This window comes from Uloborus diversus, chromosome 9 (genome assembly GCF_026930045.1).
Source record: "Uloborus diversus isolate 005 chromosome 9, Udiv.v.3.1, whole genome shotgun sequence".
In the NCBI taxonomy this organism is placed as follows: Eukaryota; Metazoa; Arthropoda; class Arachnida; order Araneae; family Uloboridae; genus Uloborus; species Uloborus diversus.
This window is the reverse complement of record NC_072739.1, coordinates 30,446,529-30,467,971: the sequence shown is the minus strand read 5'-3', so window position 1 is coordinate 30,467,971 and position 21,443 is coordinate 30,446,529.

Sequence of the window (21,443 nt, the reverse complement as noted above, 5' to 3'; positions counted from 1 at the left end):
GAGTCGATGCTTTTTCCTCAGAATCTGAAATTTTGACAGTGTCAGTATCGAAGCCGGACTGCTTTTGGGATAAAAAGGAGTCGGATTCAAGAGTCGAAGGTTTAAAATTCAAAGAGTCGGAGTTGGAGTCGATCATCCTCTCAGAGGAAAGGAGTCAGATTCAACGGCCATAAAATTCTCAGAGGCAGAGTTCGAGTCGATCGTTTGCCCTACGAGCCTGTACAAAAAAGGCACTTTTGGGCAGGAATACCTTCTTCAAAAAGTTGTCCTTCCTGCTGCTCTTTTTCTCCCAGAGTCAACACAAACCAGCTGTTTCACGATATTTCATTACTACGCTTTAACAAGTAAACGTGTTCAGGACTAAAATATTTTAAATCCAAGCCAAGGAGACTACTGCTAATACTGAAACAGTCTAATCCGTTTAAGAAACCAACTATGGTAACGACACCAGTAACAGATATGCTTAAGAAATCGCTCTCAGGTTAACTCATTTTTCCGCGCCTTGTAACGTACTTAGACTTTTAAAACTAATTTTCTCTCATGCAACTACATCTCATCTAACGTTTGGCTGTTTCTGGATCCTCTGAATGAGTTTATTTTATTTTTATTTGTTCAATTTCGAAAAAAGGTCCGAACCCCAGTAATAGACAGGGGTGTAGAGTAGCAGGCCTCCACGTGGTGCACCCTGGGTCACTCTAAATCTGCTACAGCCTTCGCCATTTCTTTGCAGTCATTTCTTCTGTGAGAAGTCATGCCACTGCGGCATCCATGGCAACGAGCAAGCTGACTTGTTGGCTAAAGAGGCTTCAACATTAAAACCACTTTGCCTCCCGATTCCTCTTCGAAACGCCAAGCGACATCTTAGGAGCAATATCAGGCTCAAAAGAATTTCAGCTCTCCGTGGCATTGCCAGCGGAAAATCTTGGGCGTGTCTTCTTGAAGACCAAACAAGACTGGAACTATCCCTTCTCCCTAGAGTTGAAGGGGTTACATCTTTTCGTCTCATTACTGGTAATGACTACTTACAAGCCCATCTTTTTAAAATAAGAATGGCCAGTTCCCCGCTGTGCCCACTATGTGAAGGGACTAAGTAAATAAGAAAGGGGAGCATCTTTTTGATTGCCCCGTTCTTCTCGACGTGCTAAAGGATGTCGTCTTCAGGGAGCTTCCCCCCTCTGCTACTGCATCTTTGTTGTATTGGACTGCAAGGTGCCTTATGTCCTAAAGGACGTTGGTGGGCGTAAATTTAAAAAAACAAGTAACAGACACTGACAATTCTGATGCTACCCAGTAACAGATAGGATGAGTAGTGGACAAAATTTCCCCTTTCTCTTCAAAATGTGCAAAAGCTCTTTATTTTTATGTCTAAAACCTTACTAAATTCAAATGAACATGAAACACCGGCAGACCTCGTGGTAGCTGTTCATAACCTTCCACCACTGCCTTGTAAATACCAGCTGACTCATAAAATTCAGTTTCATAACACTAGATGGTTGCACCGTATTCATGAGTAGCAACAACATCGGTTTTACCCGCCTAAAATTCTTATTATTTAAATTTAAGCTTGTGACTGTCTGTTACTGGACCTAAAGCCCTGAATCATAACTTGAGTAGCGACACGTCCGCCATCTTGGGGCTAAACGATGCTTTCTTCTATGTCTGCTATGGTGAAGTAGCGCGTTTTGCTTCTTAATAGGATAGTTTCCAAAATTTTTAAAGTATTTTTTTCTGAAAGAGCATGCTTAAAAACATAGAATCTGACCATTTTTTAAATAATTTCTTTAATTTAATATTTTTAAAAAATTACTTAAACCGGTGCTCTTTTATCGTTTAACGCTTCTGCGGATGACATCACAAATGAAGAAATGCCATTCAATGTTGCCATTCACGGTTCAAAATATTTAATTCGCATCTTTACTCACGTGTATTGGCAACGATATGGTTGATAGCAAGCTTAGAGCGCAATTGTAATTCGCTTCTTGATTATCACAACGTGGAAATGCGGTAGAAAGATGCGCCATAGTTCATCATTTGTGACGTCATAAAGACCATGCCTTGTTTGAAGAATCAGACATTTTAAAAAATTAATTAAAAAATAACTGTTGGGAAAATGTAAGTATTTTTTTGAGTCCAAGTTATTATTATTATTATTTTTTTTTGCTTATTCTATCAATTTCAGTGACAAAAAGTATTACTTTTGACTGAAGGAAACAAACCCATTGCGGGTTCTTGTTAACTCCATGTTAATTCACAATCAAGAAACACCACATTCAAGATGCAAAACACGTTACTTCACCGTAGCAGACATAGAGGAAAGCATCGTTTAGCCCCAAGATGGCGGACGTATCGCTACTTAAGCTACGTTCTAGGACTTTTAACTGGACCCTTGTCTGTTTCTGGTGCCGTTACCCTACTATTGCACATTTAAAAAAGTTTTTCTTGTACAAGCAATGTTTGGTCTTTAAATGAGTTTTTTCAGCAATGATAGTCTTGTAGCAGTGAAAATAGGTTTGTGGAAGATTAAAACATGACTGGGTTTCGATGAAATACTTTTACAAGCTAAAAAAAAAAGGATAACGGCCATATTTTGTGTCTTCTCAGATAAAATACATTAAAATATCATAACTATCAATGTCTTTACCATCCAGGGCAAAAGTGCAAACATGTGGCTAGTAAAGCTTAGACTGAGGATAAAATTATATGTGCATTATTTTTGATGTTTTCGATGCTTGATTTTTTTAAAGTTAATTTTTTAAAGTATAGATGTTTTATTCCATGAGTTTAATAAACTCATTAGAAAAACAAATTAATGATTATTTTTAAAATGTGTCCATACATTACTATTTTAAGCAGGAGATCGGGGTTAACATGTGCCCCCGTATAGGGGCACATGTGAGCAATTGAAGACTTTTTTTTTTTAATACCGTAAAAAATTATTTTAAAAAAAATCTCAAAAAAAAAAAAAAAATCAATAACACAAAAAAAAAAAGACTATTAAATCACGATGATATTTTTGCTCTAAAAAGTTGAAAATATTTTTGGATAAATCAAGAAATTAAAAAAGAAAAAGAATGTTCAAATGTCCCCTTCTTTCCCCTATATTTGTTTTGATTTGAGCGAAAAAAAAATGATGTAAATGTTAATCAATTGATTCATGTATTAAAATCAAGGGAGACTAAGGAAAGAATGGCCGTCATAAATTTTGTCAAATTTACAAATTTAACTTCATAAACACTAAAACAGAGAATGTTTCGTAATTTTATAAGAATTAATAAAAAATATAAATATTTCAGAAAAGTCTAGCAATGATTTAAAGTTTGCATAATCTATCCAAGTATCCTCATTCGGGGGGGGGGGGGGGGTGCGCAGGGTGACACCTTTCTGAGGGGACACCCCATTGGATTTAAGAGTTTATAAAACAAATATCAATTCTTCAGTTCTGAAAATGTTGTTCCTGATGCTTAAAAATATATTTAATCCATCAAACATTTATATCTTCATTTTAAAAACATTTCATTTCTAATAGAAAAAACTCTAAAACCGTTTCTTTCAATTCCTTTTGTTAAACATCTTATCCGTTTAGACATGTTTGTGTTTTTTGCCCTGAATTTATTTTATGAATTTGTTTTAACAGACGTTAAAGCGACGCAAATAATTTTTTTGTTGTACCAATAATTACTGAAAAAAAAAGTGGCTCATTTGAAATCAACACGAAAACTAATTCTAGAGAGCAATTTATTGTAAATATATTTTTCAAGCAAAAAGATCTGCAAAGATGCGTCGAGTTTTTAATCCGCACAGCTTTCAAAACTTTTTGTAGAAGCACTGTTTGGTCATAAATGTAACAGAAAAGCTAAAAAGAGAGAAAGAAAATTTTAATTTTTGACATCTTGAACTCAAATTATGCTGTTCGCAAATCACGAGTGTGTGTTTGTGTGTGTGTGTGAGAGAGAGAGAGCGTGTGTGTAGGTGTGCGCGTGTGTGTGAATGTAGGCGTGTGTGTGTGTGTATGTAGGCTTGCACGTGTGTGTGTAGACGTGTGCATGTAAACGTGTGCGTGTGTGTAAACATGTGTGTGTATGTGTGTAGACGTGTGTGTCGACGTGTGCATGTAAACGTGTGTGTGTTTGTAAACTTGTGTCTGTGTGTAAACGTGTGTGTATGTGTAGGTGTATGTATGTGTAGGTGTGTGTGTACAGGTGCGTGTATGTAAGCATGTGTGTACAGGTGTGCGTATGTAGGCATGTGTGTGCGTAGGATATGAACGCAACCACCCAGTAAGAGCAGATTCCGACGGACAGTGCTGATGCTGGAGACGGTGCTCACTGGAAGAGCCGCACATGCATGGTACCGGTCGATGCGTCGATGGTGCTGCACAGATCCATAATAAAAAAAAAAAAGGGAAATCACCCAACGGTCAAGTAAAAACAATAAGAAATTCGTGATTGCTTAAAAAAAAACTCTGATAGAAAGTCATTTCAGATTTGAAAATAGGAACTGTGCTGTTTAATCAGAACTCTCAGCTTAAACCATTTCAAAAGCTTTTATATTTCTTTTTCAACAAAATATAATGTAAATCTCATTTTAAAACCTTAAATACACTATTGATATCTTCTAGGAGAGATAAACTAAATTAATATAAGAATTTTCCGAAAACCCTAAACTAATAAAAATCTTTTCGTTTATTACTTCTTAAGAGAGAAAAAAATTCTTGTTGATAAGAAGTTCAATAACATTTTTGTTTGCTCAAAAACATCCTTCAGAAAATTTTGAATACCCTTACCATAAAAGTATTTTCGAACCAAAGCAAGTTTTAAAATTTTCTTTGCTGATTATTTCCTGAAAAAAATATTCAATCTGATATTTTTCTATCATTATTTTTATCTTATAAAAGTTGCAAAGCTGTTTTAAAAATATAAGAAAAATACTAATTTCCTTTTAAACTGAAGGCTTTATTCGACATAGAGCAAAAAATTGAAAATAGAAGTTCATTAATACGATGATTGTAAAAGAGAAACGATCACGATCCATACACTAGTCCCAGAACAAAATTCCCGTAATAAAATACAGATAAGTAATCGTAAGTGTTTTTATAACAAACGCCTGTTAACGCACGCGATTGCGCTCAGAAAAACTGAGGCCCCTATATATACGAGCCGACGCATCAGCTTAAGATTGGCCATTTTGGATCGGAGCGCGTGTTTGAGTGGTTGTCTTTTCTGGCGAGTTATCGCGTTTGGTGATTGTTCACTGTAAGCAATTATTTTATTTTACAAACAGTTCATGTGCAGCTAATATCATTTTCGGCAAATTTGGCGAAATCCGAAACTTTGCTGTGGTAACCCTAGCAGTGCAACAATGAAAAATCCGATCCAAAATGGCTAAAATTAAGCAGATGCGCCGGCCTATCTATATAGCGGCTCTAAAGAAAAACTTTCACATTGACAGCCGAAAAAGCTTAATCTGGTTTTTCTTTACTCTGAGCTAGTATCAATTTCTCTTATGACATTTTAACACAGTTATAATTTCAAAAAAAAAAAAGACTAGTACTCTAGATCAGGGGCCTCCAAATTGCGGTCGTAATTACTACAGTTGGGGCAAACCCAATCTGGCAGCGATGTGAAGTTGTGATTAGGATCTACGTAGCCTTCACACTGTTGCCATGTTCAGTTTGCCCCAACTATAGGTACATTTAATTACACAGTGAGAACTTTTTATGTATTTACACTTTGTGAGTTTCTAATTTTCACATATATTAAGGAAAATGCAATATCAATCGTTTAAATGCTTAGCACCATCGTGTAGTTTAAGTTCCTGTATTCTATCTAAGAGGCATATTCTACTCGATTGTGTTTGATTTGATCGAATTCCATCTACCATTAGCGTAGCGAGGAATTTACTTCCAGGTGGGGCAAAAGAATTTTCTGCCTGCGGTATTGGTAGATAAAATTGATCGTATTCGATTCCATCAGATTCTGTTATAAGGATTAATGTTGTGTTATCCTCAGGGTTCAAGCCGTTATACACTGGTGTGCAAAACTTAAGCAACAAGTGGTTTTTCGGCCACGGCTCCCCAATAAAGTATGAGATAGCCATGAAATTGCAGTATAATATGCACGTAAGTCAGTAGAAAGACTATTTGCATTCAAATTTTAGAAATAAAACGTCGTAGGTAATGTAAGTGTACGTAAACCTTGTGAGTCGGCGCGCGCAGGTCAAAGCTGTGATAAAAGGATGAAGAGCACCGTAGTTAAAGACATTCGCTGCAGGTGCAAGTGATTTGTTTTGTGAAACATGTCTTCAAGAAATCATTTAGACGACTTTACTCGAGGAAGAATGATTGGGAAGATTGAGGAAGGGCGTAGTGTGAGCAGTGTCGCCGAAAAGTTCGGGATCAACAAAAGTGTTGTTTATCGTGCTTGGAATGCCTTTAAAACTACTGGTACAGCTGTTCGGAAGGTTGGTGGTGGCATTCCAAGGAAAACAACACCAAGAGATGACCGTTACATTATCGTACCGGCGAAAAAAAAACCGTTTTCAGTCAGCGAGCGCCATATCTCAGCAACTGTGCACCGCCACAGGACGACAAGTACCAAGATTTACAGTGGCCAGACGCCTCCACAAAGGTGGCTCATTTGCTAGACGTCCTGAACGTTGCATACCTTTAAAAGTTAGCAATCGGCGGCACAGTTTAGAGTGATGCAGAGAACACGAAACCTGGACAACTCATAAATGGAGTCGTGTCCTCTTCACAGATGAGAGTCGTTTTAGTGCTACAAGCTATTCTCAACGTCAGTTGATCTGGAGAGAGGTTGGAGCTCGATTTCATCCCAAAAACATCGCGGAAAGAGATCGTTACGATGGCCCTGGAGTCCTCGTCTGCGGTGGCATTATGTTGAACGGGCGGACTGAGCTTCAGATCTTCGACCGAGGTTCTGTAACTGGAGATTGCTACTGCAATGAGGTAATTCTACCCTTTGTGCGCCTGTTCCGAGGGGCCATTGGTCCAGACTTCATTTTTATGGATGACAATGCTCGGCCACACCGTACTGCTAATGTTCAAGAGCTACTGGAAAGTGAAGATATCAGACGAATGGATTGGCCAGCTTACTCTCCAGATCTAAATCCCATAGAGCATGTGTGGGATGCATTAGGGAGACGTCTTGCGGCACGACAGTATCCTCCTGGTAACACCCATCAGCTGAAAGATGCGTTAAAGGAGGAATGGAGACGTTTACCCCAAGAACTCCTGTATAATCTGGTGATTAGCATGGAGAGACGATGCCAAGCAACAGTTGCAGCAAGGGGAGGGCATATCCCATACTAGGGAACATCTGCCAGTTGTACTTACGCTTCTTCAGGCAATCATGTGTAACGCCACTATATGTCAAATAAAGCCTTTTTTTGTTCCATACCCTACTTTAAGCTTTATATTAATTTCTGCGCCATTATACAAAATAATGTACATCATATTCAAATTTCATGTCAATCGGATGATTTCTTGTAGAGTTATGACAAAAAACGCACTTGTTGCTTAAGTTTTGCACACCAGTGTATATCACGATATATATCCGATATTTATTTTGAAAATATCATGATATTTTGATATTTTCGATATTTATGTTTTCAACTACGGTATTTTAGTATAACAATTATCTTAATCATAGTAATATTGCTCATTTATGATTAAAAATAACCAAAAAGTTATGTACTACAGTTTTATGATGTATTAACAGAGTAATATAATATACTCTTTTTTACTTCTTTTTACAAAAAAGGACGTATTGTATTCACGAAAAAAATTTCACTCAAAAATCTACCTTAATTTCCATCTTGCTCACCCCCGAATAAATGTTAAGTGTTTTTTTCGACTCAACCACAGGTGGATAAATGCCTAAAAACGTATAGACACGCGAAATATCCATTTTGACGATTTCCGAGTTAATTACAACGAGTTTTCTTGTGACGTCTGTATGTAGGTATGTATATATGTCGCATAACTCAAGAACGGTATGTCCTAGATAGTTGAAATTCAGTACGTAGACTCCTAGTGGGGTCTAGTTGAGCACCTCCCTTTTTGGTTGCATTCGGGTGTTTCTAAAGCGGTCTTTTGCCCTCTTTGGGGGGGGGGGGGGGAATCATTGTTAGTTTCGATGTAAACGCAAGTGGTGTTATATTTTGTCGGACACTTGGCGATATATCGCCAACTTTTTGGTCGCCAAGTTTTGTCGCAAACTTGGACGACAAATTTGGCGGTTTTTTAATTTTGTTTTAAATTCGCCACTGTTGGTGATATTTAGAGAGTAAACTATTGAATAACATAAAAACTGCCAATAATGGGGAAATGACATTAAATTGGAGTAAAAGGAAGTCATGTGATGCACATATTAGCTCGTTTTAATCTTATATTTATAAAACTATTAGTAATGTAACAATTTTAATTCATATTAAAAGTGCTTACTTAAATTTTACGTTGGTCAGAAAAAAGAAAATGGCTTACGACTGTGCACCGACTAACGCATATTTTTTATTTCTGAATCATATAACTGTGTAAAACTAGCTGACAGAGGAAAAGTGAGTAAAACAGCTAATGTTAAATTAACTCCATTAAAATTAATAAAAATGTTAAATGAAATATTAGATATAAATAATGAAAGAAACCTTAATTTTAAGTCTAAATAGTGTATTAATAATATAAGAAAAGAAAGAGAGATTTGAGGATGCATTTACTATTTTGAAGACTTTAGTGTGTGTTGATTGAAAATATCGGATAGATATCAAAATATCCGATATATATAAAAATATCGGATATTTTCGAACCCTTGTTATCCCTTATAACAAAACATTTATTCTCTGTCTTCGAAATGTTCCCTTCTGTTATAAGATAATAAAACCTCAATTCAAAAAAGTTCGATTGAGGAAAACATAGAAGGAGAAAGTCGAGAAGAATTGGACTGTGCTGCGTTATTCCGAAACAGAATGTGAAAAAGCTTTACCAACTTGTTTGCAGCGAGTATAGCAATGTAGCAATGTAGCAGCGAGAGGCTAAAGCTGCTGCATCTGCTGGACAAGTTATAAATAACTTTTTACGTTTTTTTTCGGCATGAATGCAGTGCTGTTCCATTTCTTCTAATTATCCGCTACAAGAAAAATATGTTGAACGTTCTTTAGTTATAAAGGAATTAATAAAGTTATTCAAAATGCTTCTAACAAGTACGGAATGATACTTTTTACGCGAATAAAACTATCAGGCACAAGCGAGTGAATAAGTAGCTGTAATATCCAATTGTCTTCATATAATATTTGTGGTATATCTGTTTAGAAAAGCGTGTTAATTCTAGTAACTGCCATGTTGAATAGGGCATTTTTTATGCAGCAAAAAGAAATGTGGGATACATAATCATCACTGATTACAAAAATATAACAGAAATGCATATTAGGAAAAGGTTAAGGAAACAAATAATTTCTGAAACTGGGGTCGAAAGTATGCAGCGTTATAAAATACTAATAGTTAGGGGCAAAAAAGTAGTTAAAAGAGAAGAGTGAAAATCCTTTGCTGTCGGAAAAGCCACAGAATCAGGACTTGAAAGCGATTTAAAGAATTTTATCTGACAAAGAATTAGTAAAAGGAAACAAAACCAACATGATTCATACCAACATTGATCACCAACATCATTGACTATGGCGATCGTCTGCGGAAGAAAAGTGACAACCTTTTCAAGAATTAGAATTTGTTTTGAGCTTCAGAATCTGCTACACGATTATTAAGTACTAGAAAGTCACCCGTCAAGGTATGATGGGTGAAAATTGCTTCTACTCTTCTACATTTGAACGAAGCAATTGCCTGTTTGGTGATATTTTGATGGTTGAAATTTTGACCGTAACTCCAGTGGATGAACCCTAAATTCCAGTGGATAGCGTTAATTGTTTTCGCTTCTTCATTCCCCTGAAATGACAGTCTTACCAGTGAAACTGTTAAGTTAACCGGATCGAGTTAAGCATTGTCACAACAAAGCGTTTTTTCTGCATGTTAAACATTACCAAGACATATTATCAAATTATCATGCCTTGGCGCGAGTTTCATTGTTGAAACATGCGGGTTACTCGATCATCGGCTATTATTTATATGAGGATTTTTTTGAAATTTTAATTTTTCAAGGGCCACTGTAACACTCCGACGTGCCACACTGCGGCACGATTGCAGCTGGCTGATCATTCCTGATCTGAAGGAATTGAATTTGCAAAAAGTAAAAATTGGAAAAGCAAGAAGCACAATTCTAACATTTTACAAACACTATCAATGCAAAATGAGTAATTGCTTAGATTACATTTTATTCCAGATCTTCCAATTATCGCCACTGCCAAAACACGGCATGGGGAGTTAAATTAAAAATCTCTATTGCATCTCAGACTCAAATTTTGAACGGTTCTGCAGTCCAGAAAAGAAAGAAAGAATGAGAGATGAGATTGGATGATTGACGAGACAGCTCATTTCCTGCGCAGAGGATTTGAAACCCGAGTATAAGACAAACCTTGGGTCTCAGTTTATTTTTCAGTTTTTTTCCCCTCTGTTTTTAAAAGGATTTCTTGATACTTTACTGTAATTTAAACAATGCTGTTTTTGTTGATAAATGATACTCAAATCGAAACAAACAAACAAAATGTATTTATAACAATTCAGATTTTAAGTTTAAAAGTTTGCTCTGGACTTTTGCAAACTTTTCAAAAGATAATACGATTAATGAACAAGATTCATTAATCATTTTTCTGTTTCTTAGTTTATGCAGGTTTTTTCTTTCAACAACAACATTAAATATATGCCGTTTCAAAAATATTTCATCTCAAAGAAGAAGTTTTATCCTCTTCTGCATAAAATATCGGATTTTCAAACATTTTTCTTTTAGGCGAAGTTGTCTCGATGTTTTTTTTTCCCTTTCAAACATTTTATAGTTTGTAAGACTTTTCTTTTTAACTATCGATCGAACTGTCTTTATTTTTACAGAAAACAAACTCTGTTAAGAAAAAAAGATCTGTTGCGCTTTACTTTTTTTTTTTTTTTTTTTTGACCATAAGTTATATTTTACTTTTTTGAGGTCATCTAAGCTGCAGCATTGCTTCAGTGTTCTCAATACATATTTGTTACTTTCTTACTTGATTTTTTCACCTCATGAACAAAACTGAGAAATAGGACTCCAGCAAAATAAAACTACAAAATACGTTTTCGCACATATCATCGGCACCATGCTAAGCTTGGGAACGTGAAAAATCGCGTTTTTTAAATTCGATGTATGCTTTAGTACTCAAAAGGGGCTACTGGTTATACTTCTTCAAACGATAGTTTTTTTCCTATTAAAATCATCTATAAAAATTAAAAAACATTGGAAATAACTAAACGCGTCAGTCGGGAAAAAATGATATTCAGTGTTTCGGCTCTCCTAAAAAGTGCTAATTATCGCATTCGTTAGTTTAGCATGGTGCAGATGATATTCTAACATATGGGTGAATATGAATATACGGGAAAAAATGATATTTTTATGTCCCCAAAGAAAAAGTCATCTGTTTCGTTTAATATTTATTATTTCACTAGTTGCCGTTGTGTTTGAGTTTGTAAAGATTAAGACCAGAAGATTTTTTTGAATTTTTTTCAGTTTTATAGGCACCAGGGGAAAATTTTGTCAGGGGAGTGACACTATTAGCAGAGTTATCTATGTTATTCTCTTAATTTCCCCCCTTTTCCTTATGTATCTAATAGTTCCGCTTTTCTTTCTCTTTTAATTCAGAATTTTTATCCAGATCGAACTGAAATATTACTTTACCAAGCTGAAATATTACTTTACCAAGAATTTTTAATTTCTTGGCAAAGTAATATTTCAGCTTGACGCTTTTTTTTTTCAATCTTTCCCTCCTTGTTTTCATCTTTTTGATGTCCGTCATGATATATGAGTTGGAATGAGAAACTAGAACATAAAAATAAAGCTTTATAATCGTAAGATGAGTATGTTTTCCAGGGGCACAAAAAACGCCAGAGAAGTGCTAAAATCGCACATAACCTTTCAAAACATTACGCATTCTTTTTACCAAAACTTAAACCTAATCCATGATGACTGCACGCAGTAAACATTTCATTGTGCAAACTTACATTTATATAACGATAAAATATGAAAACATATACATACCAGGGGAAATACTGCAACGACTGGATCAAGCCCGCTTTGTGACAGTTATAACGCGAATCTATGCAATATTATTTGAACTTTGCTTGAAACAGTTAGCTAGCTTTTAACCTCAGTCTGTATTACGCGTATTATTTGCGGTTAAGGAGATCCTTCAGCAGTTTTAATGTTGAATATCAGTCTTTCAATTTTGCAAGGTGAGGGTGACACTATTCTCCAGTGACGAAAATAATCACTATTTTTTTTCATATTAATAAATATTTTTTCCATGTGTTTTGATAAAATATGTTTTGATGTTTATTCAAGAGTACGATTATAGCATTCCGATGAAAGGCATTATGTCAGGTTATTTAAAAAATAACGCTGACCGTGTTTGTACAAAAAGTCGAAAAAAGGGAAGCCAGGGGAGAATACATTTTAAACTATTTTCAGCTTATTAACACTCCGTCGGGCGCAACTGATCTATTAGGCACACCTCGAATTCTTTAGTTAGCCACGCGCCCTCAATAGCTTATGGAAAAATGTATATTAATTTTCTCAAATAAACTTGTTACATTCGAAAATCATGAAAAACTTTTATTTCCCTTCTTTAGTGTTTGTAGTTGACATTTTTTCGTAAGAAAATGTGAACATGCGTAGAAAAGATCAGTAGATCAAAGTGTGCTTCCCAGACTCAATGCGCCCGATCATGTTCTACAACATATTGCGCCCGACGGAGTGTTAATGCTAAAATGAAACAGTTAACGAGAATTGACTGTAGGCCAAATAAAAGACAATATTCTTTATAAATTAAGTATGCGAGAACAATAATATAGTTTGTTTTATGTATAAAAAAAAATCCATGCGCCGTTGAAATTCAAATAGCGTATATTCATCCATGCATCTACGAACTACAACTATACATCAGTAATACTAATTGAAATATACTGATTAATCAGCACGCTTGGAAACGTTACATTTGCATTTCAGAGTGACTGTTTGAGTGACATTAAAATCGTTAGGGGAGATTCCCTTAAATGACAGCGAGAGCTACTATTACTGAACTAATTGTCGAAATCATCGTAATCGATTGCATGTGCCGAGAAACGTGAGATTCCTGCAGAGAAATCAGGTACAACGGTTGCATTCTGTACATCGTAAGCGCTGTTTGATTTCCCCCAGTTTCAGTAATTCTAAGATGAACATTTCAATGATGTATGTCATGATATCAACCGTGGTATATGTAAAAGACGGTTTGGGATTTATACAATGAGAATGAAAAGAAAGCATGTTACATTTTTGCACTTGCGTGCAAAAAGTTAATACTTGAACAAAAAATAACTCTGATCTAGTTTTAGTTTAAGGTACGAAAATAGTGATAATTTTCTTCACAAGCTTTGTTACAAACTGTTAAAATTTCGAAAAATATAATTGTTATATAAAGACATAGGTTAGAAAGTACAGCTTAACCGACTATTTTTATCTTCTTTTTCGTAGAAAAGTTTTTTTTTTTCACACCAAAACACATGTATCCTATTTTCCCATAAACTTATGGCTTTTTACGTTATTTAATATTCTTTTAACTTTTCAAGTACAAATGTATTTATTTAATTCGCATATTTGGTTAGGTAAGACAACTATGATTGAACTCTCCTTTTTTACCTAACTGACACACACTAATTAAGGCTAAAGTAAAAGATGTAAATAAACAGAGAGCATAAACAAATGAATATATACATTTTTAAAACATGTGGTCTGATAAGTTGAACTATGGCCCCAATGTTTACGTCTTTTTGGGGCATTCAGTGAAAAAGAGACGTGTTACTGGTGCGAGTTTAAATTGGTATACGTTTGGGAAACTACTACGAAAGTAACTCAGCACTACTCACCGCTAATTACCCTCCATTATTGCCCCAAAAAAGAAGTAAACGTTGTCAAGGTCATAGCTCAACTTATCAGAGCCAAACTATTTATTAGATGGATGAGCATAGAAAGGCATGCATTGGCAAATAAGAGGGGGGATGAGACTAGAGAATTTTCAGAAAAGTAGAAAAATAAAAGAAAAAGAGATAGATATTAAATTCGCCAAGAGGTCTGTCCTAGTACGTATGAGGCAGAGAAGTTCTGAGAAATTTTTAAGTTTGGAGTGAAACACGTTCAAAAGTAGGCTTTCGTTGAAACATTTTTCTCTGTCGTTTGGTAAATGTTCCTTAATGCTCCAAAGTCGACCAAAGTTAGTAATAAATCATAAATCCTGAGAACAAACTATGACAGCAAATTTTTAATTTGTGGAGTAAAGAAACATTAAAATGTTATATATGTGTGTATTCCTCAGAAACAATGGCATCAAAAAGCTACATTCACACAGTTCAAAGCAAAGTAGCCAACTTATTTAAAACTGTATAGTGATTAAAAAGAAGAAAAGAAACAATAACGATGTATTTTTATGATTTTTTTTCAAGCACTCTTTTTACGAGCACCAGGTTTTAACGAGCAAGCAACGCTGTTCCTTTGAGTTCGTTATAAGCGAGTTTGACTCTATAGCAGCAGATACCGGGACTGCTGTTACCATATCTAACTTCAAAACAGATGAGCGAGTTTCTGTTAATATTCGTATTAGTTATTTTCCGAATTTTGAAATTTGGCTCTAACACCCTTTTACTTCTAGTTGCTTCGCCTCGCGTGGAAAGCTGGAAAGCGGCATGCGGAAGGAAAACCGAACGAATCAGTCCAGCAGATATTAAATGAGGTTGTTAACTCATTTGATGTGTTGAAAATCCAAAATTTGAGACTTAGTTTTATGAACATGATATTTCTAAAACGAATATCATCAAAGATCATCAGAAGGTTATAAAAGCCCGACTTCGTACTGATCATACCAGATAGACACATCAACATCTTTTCTCCCGAGAACCAGGTCCCATAAGCAACACATGTAAAGTCAATCAGTGTTGCATATTACTTTGCAATTCCAATTTTTAATCTCATTCGCTTGAAATTTTTTAATCAATTCCTTCCATCTTTGAAGGAACTGCTAGGGGACTTACCTCATCCTAAATTGTTCCCGCCTACTTCAAGAGATTGTGTTTTCGTCTCTAATTCAGTGTTAGTCCTTTTGTCCTTGTCCTGTTATATATGTTTTTATGTAACTCAAAATTATTTTTGTTTTTCACTCTTTTGGCTTGTGATACAAAATTTTTGTTTTTTTACTCTTTTGACTTCAGACTTAAAATTTAAAACTTCGTTTACATACTTATTTCGGCAAAGTTTTCCAAATTCTAGAAATTTTTTGTTCTTTTCTCTTTAAACAACGCCTCTTCTTTGGAACCTTGAAACCTGAATTAAAACAATCGTTTGGCGCAGTATAGTAAGGCTCTTACGCCAAAAACCCCACACTCATCAACCAACCAACTAAAACAAATAAAATGGAAGGAACTTTCAAGAATTCATTTTGAAACAACTACAGCTATTTAGTTCATAACGTGATTAGAACTAATGCGGAAGAGCAGTAGGGACCTCTAACAGAATATAGACACACTCGTTTAAACAGAGAAACTGGATATTTAACTATTTATTTAATCGGTTAAAGAACTATAAACGGATCGAAAAATTAGTACAGTTAGATAGATGTAAACAAGCATAGATTTGTAAAAAATGAACTCTATTAAGAGATAAAAATATTTTCGGACATGCAGTCGCTAAGTAGGTAAATAAATTGATGGCCATCTAGAGGAAATTGCACAAATAGAGTAATATATATATATATATATATATATATATATATATATATATATATATATATATATATATATATAACAGAGCACACGAGCAGGCAAATGGAGAGCTACACATAAAGGGATTCGGAGTACATACAATCAGACGAAAAAATGGATGGAAAGATAAAGAAGTAGCTTGATAGAGATGAAAAAAGATACACAATTAGAGATAAATGGATATATTAGATGCTAAACACAAATAATCGATCTAACGAATAGATGGGAAAAAGTTAAAAAGATAAAGAAAATGAAGAAGAGACAGAATGCTGCAAGTTAAAGTCCAAGTGTTGGTCAAGTAAAAAGTTATATTCTTTTTTTTTTTTTTTTGAAAAAGTTCGGCTAATCACAATGAACTGGTTTTATTAAACTAATCACTCTACATATAAAGAAAAAACGAAAACTGAAATAAAATAGGGTTGTTTCCTTCAGTCAAAAGTCATTGAAGTTTTAATCACTGAAATTAATAGGAAAAAAAACCATGGAGACAGAAAAAAATTTTAATTTCCCAATAGTTAATTATTATTTATTTTTTTAAATGTCCGATTTTGGAAATAAGGCGTGGCCTTTATGACGTTAGAAGTGATGTACTTTGGCGCACTTCTTCATTTTCGTGCTGAATGTTTACGCATTGTTTAAAAAAAAGGGTTGCCATCAAACAGTAATATTAATAGCAATCATAATGAGAATTTTGAATGTAGGCTTTTTTGAAGCAAACATGAATTTCATTAGTATTATTGCGGTATAATATCTTTATCTAATGCCAAAATAATGCGCTCTGCTCTGATGGCATCAGTGAATGGCATTTCATCACTTGAGATGTCATGAGCAGAAACGTGAAAAATGAAATTGAATCTGAGCATCGATTAAAATACTTTTTTAAATACTAAAATTAGTCAAATTCATTAAAAAATGGTTGAAACCCATGTTTTTAAGCATGCTCTTTCACAAAAAAAATATCTTTTAAAATTTCGGAAACAACCGAATTCTGAGAAGTAGGAAGAATATAAATACATCTGTTAAGTTGTCACCAGTCATTAACATTTTCAATCTCACCCCATTAAGTCAACGAAAACTATCTCTAAACGTGCGAAGTTATGTGCAAGTTTTTAACTTAAAACCCAATTTAACAATGAAATACTCTTGACTAAGTTTGAAAATTAAGTTCATTAGGCTGAAAGAATTAACGGGAGCGCTGTACCGTAAATCTGAAACAAATAACTTCCAACTGAAAGCTATGCGCCATTAATTTGCTTAATGGTGCGTAAGAAAGACAATAAGTAATACTTTCAAAGAAGTGGTGAGATTGTTACTTAGAAAGAAGTTAATTGGTGTGGGATAGAATTTTAGGGCATTAACTACTTCACACACTTATTTTAAAACTAAAATAAAGTTCAAATGTTTTTAAATTTATTGCTAATTATTTATAGTTTTTTGATTTTGAACTCCAGAATTTTCCTTCAAGAATTTATCCTTTATTTTCTTGCTATATATTGAATGTCGTTGCGTATCGTTTAAATGATGTTCCCCTTATAACATTCCCCTTTCTTGAAAGCTATACTAAGCAGAGACTAAATTTCAGCCACTGGTATATTCCTTCAATTTCAAGGTAGTTCAACATATCAGAGCCCCACTATACATGATTTACCTATTGATTGTTTCCTCGAAAAGTTAAAGTATTTTACTTGTTAGTGTTGGGTTCTTCAATGTAAAGAAAATTAAGCGCAATGTAAATTTAACTTGTAATATTTTATTTTAGGAAGCTTACTTTCTGTTTTATTAACAGAATGTAACAGAATTAACGGAGTGTGTTAATGTTTTATTAACACCACTATGGACAATTAAATGTTTAATGTAATATAAAAATGCATTCCAAAACTAAACACTACACATTAACTTAAAAAAAAAAAAAAAAAGCCGACTTTTTTAAAGACTGAAAATCTATTAGAACAGACAAGAAACAGCTGTTAACCCTACTTAACAGACAAAATATTATTGTATATTATACCTCAAATAATAACGAGAAACTCAAAAGTTTTCTTTTGTATATTTAAAGGAATACAGATTTCAAACAAACAGCTATTATTTCATTTGCTTCCATTAGTGTCTCGTAAGCTAGTTTGTCACCAATCAAAGCAAGGGGTGCATCATAAAAAGCGGAATAGCTAACTTACCTTCTTCAAAATAAGCAAATTGGAAATTCGGCTTGAAAATTACAATACAATGCAGATAAAACAATTCATTTAATAATAATTCTGTCATTGAAATACTATTTTTCATTTTTGGCAGTAAAATTGTACCTTCAGAAAAAAAGTGGAAAATTTTCACTTTTCTTTTTTTTTGGGGGGGGGGGGGGCAGAGTGCAAAAAAAAAAAAATTTTGATGAAATATTTTCTATTTGGTTATTTAAAATATTTTTCATCAAATGAATGAATAAATATATGAAGGAATAAATAAATAATGAAGAAATACACGAATAAATAAATAAGTTCATGAATGTGTGATAAAAAATAAATGAGCAAAAAAAAATCAAATAAAATAGTAAAAAATGAGTTTATGTTTGAATAAATAAGTTAATTTAATAACTGAAGGAATGCAAATGAATGAATGAATGAATATGTAATTGCTTTCATAACTGAATGGATAAGTAAACAAATGATCTATTTCACTTTGCTCCGCGTGCTCTAGACCTTATATTGAAAATTTAATCAAATAAATAAAATAAATATTAATAATAATTTTAAATAATTTAATTTTGACTAATCTTTACTAACAATAAAGCTGAAAGTCTCTCTGTCTGTCAGGATCTCTGTGACGCGCATAGCGCCTAGATCGTTCGGCCGATTTTCAGGAAATTTGGCACAAAGTTAGTTTGTAGCATGTGGGTGTGCACCTCGAAGCGATTTTTCGAAAATTCGATGTGGTTCTTTTTCTATTCCAATTTTAAGAACAAAACTGTCATAAGACGGACGAGTAAATTACGAAATTATCATAACGTAGAACCATAACATGGGCAAAAGCCAATTGGCGAGATACGAAATTATTATAACGTGGAACCGTAACATGGGTACAAGCCAACTGGCGAGAAAATTTCACCTTACAGTATTTGTAAGTATACCAGGCGAACCAAAAGACCTTTTAATTTTTCTATAACGGTCGAAGTCGTGCGGGTACTAGTATTAAATAAATAACTTCACTGGATATCAATAGATCTCAATTGATGATTGAAATATTGACTACAAAGAACGCATCATTTTATTAGAGCAAAAATTATTTTCTATAAACCACAAAATATAACAATATGAGTATCAAATTTTAAAAATAAGTTGAATTATTATGTCCCCTAATCATCAGTGCTATTTATTATTTGACTAGAAACAACTAAATGTTTAAGAACATAGTAAAAATAATGATAGGTAGGCGGCGGGCGCTTCAAATATTTTATCATTTCACTTTGCCCCGCCATTTCTTTTTACCCCATACTCCCCTTATTGGCCTATCCCTGCTATATTTACCTTATATTTAATACTTTTAAGTTTTAAATGCGATTTCAATGATTTCAGTTTTATATTCTCTAAGGAAAACAAAATACGGCAGTCTTGTTCCTTTGCCATTGTAAATACAAAAGCCAACCTCAAACGCCAAGACACTCACGAACATTGATTCTAAAACAGTGAGTTATAGAATTATTCATCTACAAAGAATTTCTGGGGTGTAGATTTCGTTGAAATAGTGTCGTGCAAAACTTCTTCGGATGAATAAATGGAATTCTTTAACTTTGGTCATAATCTCGAAGTCTGTTTGGAAAAGGAGATCATATAATAATAGTTAAAATTCCAAAATATTTTTCCTTCAAAAACGTGAGGGGAAGTAATGGAAAGTTAAAAACTCTATTACGATCGAGATTGTGCGTGGGAAAGATTTTAAATTCAAATTAAATATGCTGCGTTGAATGAGAATTATGCCATGTTATAAATATTTTAATTAATATTTTTAAAACAGTAAATCGCGAAGCGTAGGTTGTATAAACGTGAAACGGAAACTCAGTATGATCTCAGTTTTAGTCATTTTCTTTGTAAACGGTTGTGCTATCTTTCAAGTAATTGTTTTCTTGACTTATTTTTTGGTGTTACAATTTTCACCTTCAGCAAAACGTGCGTTGAATCAGACAATGTTTGTGATGAAAAAATTTTGATACTTTAACCCTTTCTTTCATCATCCAAATTGATAAAAGAAGGTCAAAGAATGAATAAAAAATTGAAGGCAATTTTTAGAAGTTGATCTTTGATATGGAAAAACCGGCATTTTGCACACTGGATGTGCAACACATTTCATGAGCGTATAGAGCAATAAATAAGAGCAAATGAAGCATTAATTCACATAGTTTAAAATTTACCATATAAATATACTTCGACAAATTCTGGGAAAACTTTGGCTCGCTATTAAATTTATGCATCACAAAAATTGTCATTTTGAGCTCATGAAAATAATTTTAAAAAATTAATAGTAATAATAATAATAATAAAGGTGGATGGAAATTGTTGGAACATTTTTTTTTTTCGGATAAATGTATGCAATAGGTGTATACTAGGGTAACTATAGGTGTAACTGGGTCTTGAAAAATATTTACAATATTCAAAAACTTTGATTAATTTCAAAAGTGAGGAATAACTTAGGTAATCAAGGAAATACAAGTTAGAATCATTCTCATGAAAATAGATCGAAACATGATACAAATCATGTCCGAAAATTTCGAATTCTGCTTATCAATTTAATAATTTCCACCATCTAATCATGTTTGTTTCATTGGTTATCTATTTATTTATATTTACTAATAATAAAGCTGAAAGTCTCTCTGTCCGGAGGATGTCTGGATCTCTGTGACGCGCATAGCGCCTAGACCGTTCGGCCGATTTTCACGAAGTTTGGCACAAAGTTAGTTTGTAGCATGGGGGTGTGCACCTCGAAGCGATTTTTCGAAAATTCGATGTGGTTATTTTTCTATTCAAATTTTTAAGAACAAAAATATCATAAGATGGACGAGTAAATTACGAAATTATCATAACGTGGAACCGTAACATGGGTACAAGCCAATTGGCGAGAAAATTCACCATACATTATTTGTAAATACACAGACGAACCAAAAGACCTTTTAATTTTTCTATTACGGGCAAAGCCGTGCGGGTACCATTAGTTCATAATAAAATATCAATAGCTGCTACAACCTACACAGGTAATGGAGTGATTAAAAATACTTAGATCACTCCGCGTGACAGATTTGGGACATAAGATTCCAAAAAAATCCTCCTAATCTGAAGTTAGTAACAAAAAAAGCAGAAGATATGCTACTTTGACTTCTTAAAAATATTGTCTACTTCAATGGGTTTTTTTTTTCTTTTTTTTTTTCAAATTTTATTGCTATTACTACCTTTACGTAAAATATATAATTTAACATGTAATTTATATTGTTGGTAATATAATTAATTATAGGAAGTAATTATGTAAAGTGCTAAAAAGA